This window comes from Antechinus flavipes, chromosome 1, assembly GCF_016432865.1.
Source record: "Antechinus flavipes isolate AdamAnt ecotype Samford, QLD, Australia chromosome 1, AdamAnt_v2, whole genome shotgun sequence".
NCBI classification, from domain to species: domain Eukaryota; kingdom Metazoa; phylum Chordata; class Mammalia; order Dasyuromorphia; family Dasyuridae; genus Antechinus; species Antechinus flavipes.
In genome coordinates, this window is record NC_067398.1 from 173,778,223 (window position 1) to 173,789,636 (window position 11,414).

Here is an 11,414-nt window from a genome sequence, read left to right on the forward strand (position 1 = left end):
TTCCTGACTCTAACTACCCCACTAAACTTATTATAGCTCAATGTTGGGGAGAAATGGTGAATCTAATTCTTTTTTCTACATTAATCACACAATATTATGATTTATGATTAAGCTTTCCAAGTACTTCAATATGGGGAAGTAAGTATTCTAGGTAATGAATGCATATGTCCTAGTCATTCTGGTACATACATGAGTAGTGTAAGTTAATTATTTTGGTTATATTTATAAATCAATGCCTAGGTGTTTTTGATTAGTAGGAATAACTTTCTTAGTGTCTTATAAATCTTTGAGAAATTGTTATGGACCCATGATTATGAGATTGTTCTTATGAAGTCCAGCCTGAAATATCTTCACAAATATTTTAATTGATAAGAAATAGAATAAAAGTTCTTAAAATATAAATGTTAGGATACTGAATAGTGTGTATTCTTTTTTTGCTTCCCAAAACATTAAAATTCTTCTCTTCATCTTTACCATAGTTCAATTATTTTTCAACAAATGCAAGGGCTGAGAATCAACTCATTATTGAATAGCATATTCATATGTATGCCAGAATTGCCTCAAATATTCAATTCAACAAATATTTAATGAGCAACTACCATATGCAAAACACTGTATTAGACTCCAGAGATGTAAAAATGTAAATGATATGGACTTTGCTTTCAAGTGGCTCACAATCTAGTAGAGATATTGAGTCAAACAAAAATAATCCAAATTATAAAAAAAGTAAAAAGAAGATATCTAGACAAAACAGAAAACCTGGAGAGAGAAAATTACAAGTTAGGGGATTAGGGAAGATTTAATAGACAAATCAGTACCTGAATTAGATCATAAAGTTTATGATTTCAATAGTCTAAGATGAGAAAGAATTATATTCCAAGAAATGGGGATGAAGTACAATTATTCCTTGTCTACCCCCTTAGATTGTGTTTCTTGTGAGTAGAGTTTGTGTTTTGCTTCTTTTAGTATTCATATCACTTAGCATATTGCCTGGCACATAGATGCTTAATAAATGTTTGATTATTGATTGATTAATTTAAAGTCTAGAGAATTCAGAATAAATTCTAGGCATGCATTTCACCCAGAGTGTGGAAAGGTATTTAGTTATGAAGTAGAAAATAATTTTAGCTATGGCATGAAGAGTACATTGGACAGGAGTCATACTATAATCAAGAAGACCAATTAAGGGACTATTTCAATTGTCCAAGAAATAGAGTGTAAAATAGGGTTGATCCAATTATAAATTAAAAGGAGGATATGGATGCAAGAAATGATGTGAAAGCAGAATTAAGAAGTCTTGGCAAAAGACTGAAAGTGGGAATGAAGAAAAGACAAAAGCCAGAGATAACTTTAGCTATTGACAAAACAAAAATAAATGAAATAAAAAGTCTTCTTATTTTACTTGTTACAATAAGAAAGAAATAGTTTTCAGAAATTAGGTTTGCCCTGATTAGATCACATTAGCTTTCATAACTTTAAGGATATAATGTGAGAAGCCTAAGAAGTAATCAGTCTCTTTTCTTAATTCTGCAATGTTTAGTAGCAAATGCTCACTAAATGGAAAGTTATAGGCTTAATATTACCACTAAATTGGTACTGAACTGAAACTGAAAGAACAAAACACATAATTTATAAATTCAAGTGTGACTTTTTCAAAGATGCAGCTTAGTTGGTTAGATCTCAATTGACTAACTCAAGAGGAATTTATCTGAACTCAGGCCTGCACTTTGAGACATTTCAGCCTTAACATAGATTCAGAAAAGTGGGATAGTTTACCTAGAGCATAATCCATGATTATTTTAAAAATGATCATTAAAAATTTATGGTTATTTTAGAATGAGTTGGGGGTAAACAGTCCTTACAATAAGGTCACTCATATAAGCTACAAAGAGGACAATTGATCATTTAAAGGGTAAGCTAAGATATCATAAACAGTTATGATATATTTAAATTTTGAGAGCGATATGAAAGTTGAGAGTTGCAATAAAATTTATTTAATACAAATGTTTGTCCTATTGAAGAAAGTTATCTTTCTAAAATGAAATTTTATTTCATTTGTATATATAATTTTTCATATATAATTAAGTGAATCCTCCTGCTGGAATTTCCCTCATTTCTTAGGCTTACTTCTGTAGAGACAGTATTCTACATAGAGGCACATCAAATCATGAAATGTACTGCAACAATTACAAAAGGAATTTACACATGAAGAGGTTGTTAGTTATAGTTATCGATTTAAATCCATTCTTCTGCTAGTCTCTCCAAATGAGTGATTATGGGCTACCCAAAGGATATCCAAAAGGAAGGGAAATGGATATCATAGCCCAAAGGAGATTTATTTAAAACCATTTAGAGATGAGAGACGTTTCAGATCTCCAAATTTGTCTCTTTTGAATGCCATAGTATGAAAACTTCCAACTTATCTTCTAGTTTTCTCCATTTATATAGGAAAAGCATCATTTCTGATAAATGTTAAAAGTTCTGTATTCTTATTTTTGTTATCGTTGTCTCATTGTTTTGTTTTAGTTTTTTATTTTGTTTTGTTTGTTTTTTGGGGGGGAGTGGGCAGGGAAGAGAAGAGGATCCAGAATGCTGATTAGTAGATCAAATGACCCACAATTTTTTTTGATCTGAAGAATGGCATATATAATTTCAGGAGCTGAGGAGATGAACATTTTTATGTATGAAGTTATCATTTTCATATTTTTCGACTGCTTGGACTCATGTTGTCAGTACTAGTTAATTAGCAATACCTTATCACTCTTGAATCATCTTCTCTATAGAGTGTTAGTCCATAGGATATCATTTCTATAAATTTGTTGAAATGTCTTGAAAGATCTAGAGTCCATATCACATACTAATATACATGTATAATCTTAAAAGAAGAATTTAATCTCTCTAGCCCTCAACTTCATCATTAGTAACAGCAGGAAATTCTCATCATGCCCTACCTTACCTAGAATAAATTCCAATTTTGATCATTCTCTCCTAAGACTTTTATCAGTTTTGCTTCAGCAACCATATCTTCCTCATTGGAGTATCAGAATCATAATTTCCATTTATGAATAGTACTTATGCTAGAATTAAATATTTTTATTTCTAAGAAAATAGTGTGGAAGAAACTTAAAAATTGTTTAGCCTAATTTTTGCCCTAAACCAGCATTGTAAAGTCTGAGGAAATTCTTTTAAAAAAAATAAACATACCCCTTTTTGAGCATAAGGCAATAAATTATTTTGAAGATCGGAAAATTAAATGAATTTAATCATTTAATACAAAGATCAAAAAATAGAAACAATAGAAGGTCATCCAAGTAATGGATTAAGACAACATAACAAAAATTCATCTAGAAGAACAAAAGGTCAAGAATATCAAGGGAATTAATGAGGAAAAACTACAAAGGATGATGGTCTAGCATTACCACACCAATAAATTATATTATAAAACAGCATTCAATAAAAAATGGCTAAGAAATAGAGTGGTGGATCAGTGGAATAGATTATATACAGACAACACAATAATCAATGACAATAATAATCTAGTATTTGATAAATGCTCAAAACTCCAGCTTCTGGAATAAGAACTCAGTATTTGACAAAATTTGCTGGAAAAACTAGAAAAATAATATGTCAGAAACTCAGCAAAGACCTACATCTCATACCTCATACCAAAATAAGATCAAATGTTTACCTGATTTGGGCATAAAGAATGATGCCATAAACAAATTAGGAGAACAACAGGTTATTTCTCTATCAGATCTTTGAAGGAAGAAGAATTTATGACCAAAGAACTGGAGAACATTATAAAAGGCAAAATGTATAACTATGATTACATTAAATTTTTAAAAATGCACAAAAAAAACATAAAGATTAAAAAGAAAATACAAAGTTGGAGAAATAAATTTTACAAGCTGTATTTCTAATAAAGGTCTCTTTTCTAAAATATGTAAAGAACTATGTCAAGTTTATAAGAATACAAGTCATTTCCCAATTGATAATTGGTCAAAAGATATGAACAGACAATTTTCAAATGAAATTGAAGCCACTTATAATTATATGAAAAAATAATCTAAATTACTATTGATTAGAGAAATACACATTAAGACAATTCTGAGTAACACTTCCTAAGTCTCAGATTGGCTATGAGACAGGAAAAGATAATGATAAATGTTGGAGGGGATGTGGGAACACTGAGACATTAATATATTGTTGGTGGAGTTGTCAAATGATCCAATCATTCTGGAGAAAAATTTAGAACTATGTCCATAGAGTTATAAAACTGTGTATACCCTTTGACACAGCACTATCACTATGGGGTCTGTATCCCAAGGAAATCATGTAGAAGGAAAAAAAGGAACTACATGTGCAAAAATGTTTTTAGCAACTTTTTGTGGTTATATATATGAAGGCAATGAAATATTATTATTCTATTAAAAATGATGAAGAAGCTGATTTTGGAAAGACCTTGGAAGATTTACATGAACTGATGCTGAGCAAAACAAACAGAAACAGGAATACATTTTATATAGTAAAAGTAAGATTAGGTGATAATCAAATTGACTTGGTTCTTGTCAGTGCTTCAGTGATCCTAACAATCTTTGGATAGAAAATGATATCTGCATCCAGAAAAAAGAAGCATGGAGATTGAATATAAATCAATATATGTTATGTTCACTTCTTTTTTCTGTTATTTTTCTCTCTTGTGGTTTTTCCTTTTGTTCTGATTTTTCTCTCCCAACATGATTCATAAAGAAATGTGTATTTTAAAAATTACTACACATGTATAACCAGAGGGGAAAAGTTTATAGATAGAATTGCCTCAAGGAAACAAATGTATTCATCTAGTTGGAGCCTCCATTTTATAGATGAGAAAAGTGAACCCCAGAAAGAAGAATGAACTTACTCAAACTCACACAACTAGTAAAAGACATACTTGTACTTCAAAATCAAGCATTTTAACCATTTCTAACCATTTTGTCATGTCTGACAATGTATAAGGTATTTTCCTAAAACTTTTTCCCACATTAAAAGAAAAGACAACGTACCAAAACTCATGGGATGTATGTATAATAGCAATTAGAGGACAATATGTATCTCTAAATGTTGTCATTGACTATTGAAAAAAGAACAGATTAACAAATTAATTATGCAATTATAAAAATGCTAGAAATACATCAAATAAAAACCCACCAAATTAACACTGATGTTGAAATGTTGAGAAATAATAGAATGACACAACTTCAGGTAAGATGGTCAATTAAATAAAACTTAGTATTATTACATTTATTATCTATTTTTCTCTTTGGTTTAATAAAATTTTTCTTTTTAAATTTTTCATTTATTTTAGTTTTAATTTTTTAAAATAAAACAAGCATTTTTATAATATGGTGAAATTTAAAAGATTGCACTTGAAATTGCAAATCTATTATGCAAAACTTGCCAATCCATTTAAAAATATTTTTTTTCTTTTTTCCCTTTTTTCTTCCCTCTTGATTCCCAGGCTAGTTACCTATCATTAAACACACATGTACATACACATACAAACACACATATAAAATCATTCAATACATACTTCTTTTTTTTTAATCCTTTCTTTCCCAGAATCCAGATAGCAGATAGTATCTTCCTTTGTATGTCCTTTGTGATCAATTAGATATTTATAAGAATCAAAATAGTTTATTTGCTCAGAATTGTTCTTAAAACAATGTTGCTGTTGCTGTTGCTGTTGCTGTTGCTGTATACACCATTTTCTTAATTCTGTTTATTTCACTCTGGTTTTCATTGCAAGTCTATTCATGTTTTTCTAAGATAATTGAGCTCATAATTGCTTATAGCACAGTAGGATTCTATCAGAATCATATACAGCCAATTATAATGAGATAGAGTCCTTCAGATTCAAACTTTCTGTGTTTCATTGGCCTATGAGGATGATTATTGGGATCTAATTTTCACACTGTGGTTTCCACTGAATGCATACATAGGTGAAATAATGCCACCAGGACTGAGTTATTATAGTAAATAAAGCAAGAATTATTTGTAACTCAAGAGAGTAGAATCTGTATCATACAAGAAATGTATGGGTTCCTTCTGAACCCAGAAACCAGAATTTGTACCAAGTATTGTCACAGTATATTAATGGCAAACCTTTTGGTGATACCTCTTGTATAAGATCCATTAACTGAATGGGATCCTATACAAAATGGGAGATAAATAACTAAGTTTCATATAAAAATATCATTCTGACCTAGTTCAGTAAAGCTTGTACACAGATCAACTGTATTGGGGACTTCCCATGCAGCACAGCATCTCCATTTTATATAAATATTATTATGTTTCTCTCTCTAGTTGAAAGTACAGATTCCTCAATGTATCTTTTCAATCACAGAAGTGATTTATTTTGGTCTTCTAAATAGCAACTCTTATTTCCTTGAGGCTTCCTATTATCCTCAAAATTAAATATTCATGGTCACCAGAAGTTGAAAATTAGAAGTTTTTTTAGTAGAGCTAATTCAATCCCAGGCTTTATTTTTTAAGGAAAGAAAAATCAAATAATGTTTTGTTCTAGGTTGAGTGATTTTTTTTAATTGCATGGATTTATATGATATATCCTGGAATTACTAGCTTTCATAAGTCTCTCTCCACACCAACTTCCATTCAACTGTAAAATGTATCTTCTTAAAGTAAAAGTTCATTTACATCACTCCTCTCTATGCTTCTTCACAAACTGCAGTGGCTCTCTATTATTTCCAAGACCAAATAAAAAAATCTTCTCTTTGGCTATTAAATCTCTTCCTAATTTGACTTTTTGAACTTTTATACTCTTATATCTTATTTTCACTAAATACCTTCTTTCCACAGGTTGTTCCATAGCCTGATTCTGGGTATTTTTTTTTATTAACTCTCCCCCAAGCCTGGAATGTTTCCTTTTTTAAGCTCTGCTTCTTTGCTTCTATGACTTCCTTCAAGTCCAAATCCCACTTTCTGAAAAAGACCTTTCCTAATCCTTTTAATCTTGGTCTAATCTTTGATCCTATCTATATATTTTTGGTATACAGTTACTTCAATGTTGTTTTGTCTTTTGGACTGTGAGCTCCTTGAAAACAAATGCCTTTGTCCTTCAACTTTGTTCTATGAGGCTAGTGGAAGAAGCCCCATTCAAAAATTCAATATTCTTAAAATCCAAGCCAGAAATGTCTTTTACTCTATTGGAAATCCTACTGTTGATGTTGATCTTTACACTGGAAAAAAATGTCTCATTCAAGCTGTTGTGCACAGTGGTGCTTGTACTGGCATCCATGCACAATGATATCTCCAAGACAATAGGACCTGTATATGGAGAAAAGTGTCTCAAAAGCAGCTTAGCACATCAATAAATAAATATGTTTCCTTGACCGTGGTTAGCAAGAAACTGAATATTGTAGAGCAGGAGATGATCAATAAGTTGATGATAGAGATGGACAGCTCGGATAATCAATCTAAATTTAGTGCAAATGCCATATTGGAAGTGTCTCTGGCTATTTAGTAAGATCAGAATTGCTGAGAAAATGGTTTTCCTCTACTGCCATATCATTCACCTTTCAGGTGATAATGAAATCATCCTGCCAATTCCAGTCTTCAATGTGATCAATAGTGGCTTTCTTGCTGGTAAAAAGCTGGTCATGCAAGAGTTCATGATACTTCCCATTGGAGTAGCAACTTTCAAGGAGGCCATGAGCACTGGAGCTGAGATTTACTACAACCTGAAGAATGTGATTAAACAGAAATATGGACAAGATGCTTTTGTATGGGATAAGAGTAGCTTTCCTCCTAACAATCTAGAGGATAAAGAAGCTCTGACACTGCTAAAGAATGCTAAAGGCAAAGCTGGCTATATTGATATGGTTGTAATTGTCATGGATGTTGTTGCCTCAGAATTCTTCTGATCTGGAAAATATGAGTTGGACATCAAGTCTGCTGATGATCCTAGGAGATAAAGCTCTCATTCTGAGCTTGGGGACCTCTACAATATGTTCATTGAGGACTATTCAGTGGTGTCTATTAAAGATCTTTTTGATTAGGATGATTTGGAAACTTTGAAAATTTTCACTGCCACTGCAGGTATCCAGATGGTAGGAAATCATCTTATCGTGACCAGTCCCAAGCACATTGAAAAGATTATGAATGAGAAGGCCTGCAACTGCCTCCTACTCAAAGTAAACCAGATTGACTGAATTTCTTTAGGAGGGGGAGCTGGCTCAGTCTAGTGGATAGAGACTAATGGTTTCTCCTTTTTTCAGGGAGACTGAAGATACGTTCATTACAGATCTTGTAATAGGTCTTTATACTCAGCAGATCAAGATTGATGCCCTCTGCCAATCTGAGATTCTGGCCAAGTATAATTAGCTTCTTAGGATTGAGGAAGATCTGGGCAGCAAGGCTAAATTTGCTGGAAAGAACTTCAGAAACCTTTGAGCCAAGTAAACTCATGATCAGGTCTCCAAGCTAAGAGTTAGCAGGTCCCAGGCATCTCTGTGGAAATCTGCTCTTGTCCCAAGAATGGGAATTACCAAATCCTAAACTAGTTTTCTTCTGGGGGTAAGGGCCTCTTCTGTTTAATTTCCCTCTCCTCTCCACCTTTCTTTGATGTTCTCACTGCTATATTCGAACTGTCTTATCAGAGCCTGTTAAGGTTCTGTTAAGGTTAGAATAACCTCCACCCCTAGTGCTGATGTGTGGAGCCATATACTTATGATACAGCCCCCAACAAGCACACTGAGCATATCCTTAGTGGCTTCTGTTTGCAGAATACAAGCATTCAGTAACCCACTGCTTCCTATTACATTGCAGTACTAGAAATAATGATTTAAAAAGGATACCATTTTCCCAAAAAAACACAATGTTTGTGTATAGGGAGTATGCACCAAATTCAACAAAATACGAGAGTGGCTGACAACTTCGTGCATCTATGCCTCACTTAAATTCAATTCATAAACAATTAAAGACTTCAACTGTTATATCACTGATGTTCTTTGAAAATGAAGGACAAAAAATTTGAAGATTTAGAAATCCAGTTCTCTGGGAATTTCTTCTAATCTTGCCTAACTTGCCTGTTAAACTTCAGGATGCAGGTAGACACCAGGGAGTATAATCTAGTATCTTTATATCACCAAGTTATCCTTCAAGAACATCTGGTTGGTTATTCAAAGAAATCTGGTTTACTATCCCTAATATTTTATTTCTTAGTCACCAGAAGGAGGGTATTGTTGCTAGCTTCTTATTTCCAATTTCCAACCAATCATATTGTTTCCTCAATCTCGGCTCTATAATCAAACAAATTGACATTGATATTTGATATTTAGTTCTTTTTTTTACCATTATCACTTTCCTTACTGTGAGGTCCAGTTCTTCATTCTGCTTTACTCTAAATCTTTTAAAAGATAGTCATTCCCTATCTTGGGTTATTAATTTTGCTAAGGAAGTTGAGGTCCTATTTATTAATAAATTTATAATTTACTAATATAATTTGTTTTGTCTTAACTAAACTTTGTCTAAACTCAAACTTAATCTGAACTTCTAATTTCCCTAATGCAATTCAATGATAAATAAATATTTAAGAAAACTATATTTGAATTTATTAAATTGAATTTATTCAATATTGTCCAAATGTGAAAAGTAGAATAAATGAGAAGAATATATAGGGATAAAGACTTCCATTTGAGGTGGGGTTTAGCCATGATGATAGAATAGAAAGATTTTTGTCTGAGGTATCCCTCAGATCAACACCAGATCAAGCCTCTGAACTGGTTTTGGAATGACAGAACACACAAATATTTGGAGTGTAGCAAATTTACAGCAGAAAATATTTTGGAAGAACTTCAGTAAAAAATAAAAAAAGTCTTTTCCAGTGAATATGAATGGCGGGATCAGGTCATGACCAAGTGCAAGTAAAGTGCAGGGACCAAGGGTGTTGTATATCCCTGTGCCAGAGGAATCTACTGGGAGGCACTTAGCCTAAATAAAGAAGCATTGGCTACTCTATCCTGGTTCAGAAGCCAGTGAATCGCCAAACTAGCTATGAGATATTCGACACAATTATAGGAAGCAAATACTCCCCCCCAAGGCTTGACCACACACACCCATCACAGGAAGAAAATCAATAGCACAGGCCTCAGGGCAGTGTGAAGCCAATGTAGAGTATAAAGGAAGTGTGGGACAATCTCCCCTTTGCTCTAATAGCAGACCTCAACCATTAAAAATAAACAAAAAAAGCAAATAAATAAATAAATAAAGGCTCTGACCATAGAAAAATTTATAGAGATAGAAAAGAACAGACTTCAAACTCTGAAGACACTAAAAGTAAATCATCTCCAGATGAAACTTCAAAGGGTGATATGAGTTGGTCTCCATCTCACAAGAAATTGTGAAAATTTCAAAATTTAAAAAGGATCTCAAAAGAGAGTTAGAAGAAAAATGGAGAAAGGAATTGAGAACTTTGCAAGAGGATTTGAAAAAGGAAACAAAGAAATTATCTGAAGAAAACTCCTTAAAATAGATTTCAGCAAGATGGAAAAAGCATATAACTTCTTACAAAATAGAATTGACAAAATGGAAAAACCACATAATTCCTGACAAAATAGATTTGATGAAATGAAAAAAAAAATCATTGAAAAACATAATTTGTAAAATAGGTTTAAAAAACAATGAATAAAACAACTCATTTAAAAGTGCAATTGGCTGATTCAAAAGAAATGAAAAAGCTAACAACAAAATAATTCACTAAAAATTAGAATTAAACAAATAGAAGTTAATTACTCAATGAATGAAATGTCAAGAATCAGTCAAACTAAAAGAAAAAATGTGGAAAAAATAGAAGAAAAAGTAAAAACACATTATTGGAAAAATAACTAATCTGGAAAACAGATCCAAGAGAGACAACCTAGGAATTATTGCACTTCCCAAAAAATCATGATAAAAAAAATAATAAACCTAGACAACATTTTTCAGGAAATCATCAAAGAAAACTACCCTGATGTCCTAGATCTAGAGGGTAAAATAGCCATTGAAAGAATTCATTGATCACTTCCTGAAAGAAAACCCAAAACAAAAACTCCAAGGAATATCATAACTAAATTTCAGAATTATCAATTCAAGGAGAAAATATTGTAAGCAGTAAGAAAGAAATAATTCAAATATAAAGGAGCCACAATGAGGATTATCAGGGACCTACAAGCTTCCACTTTAAAGGATGAAAGGGCCTGAAATATGATATCCCAAAGGGCAAAGGAACTTTAATTGGAGCCAGCAATAAACTATACAGCAAAATTAAGGATTATCTTTCAAAGGAAAAAGATGGACATTCAGTGAAGCAAGTGAATTTCCTTTATTTCTGATGAAAGGACCATAGATGAACAGAAAATTTGATCTTCAAATGTGACCTC

The 11,414-nt window shown here is 32.1% G+C and overlaps 1 pseudogene; it reads left to right on the forward strand.

The window, feature by feature from the left end:
* The first annotated feature begins 7,210 nt into the window (after positions 1-7,210).
* LOC127544665 (alpha-enolase-like) lies at positions 7,211-8,448 on the forward strand (annotated as a pseudogene).
* Positions 8,449-11,414: the final 2,966 nt, after the last annotated feature.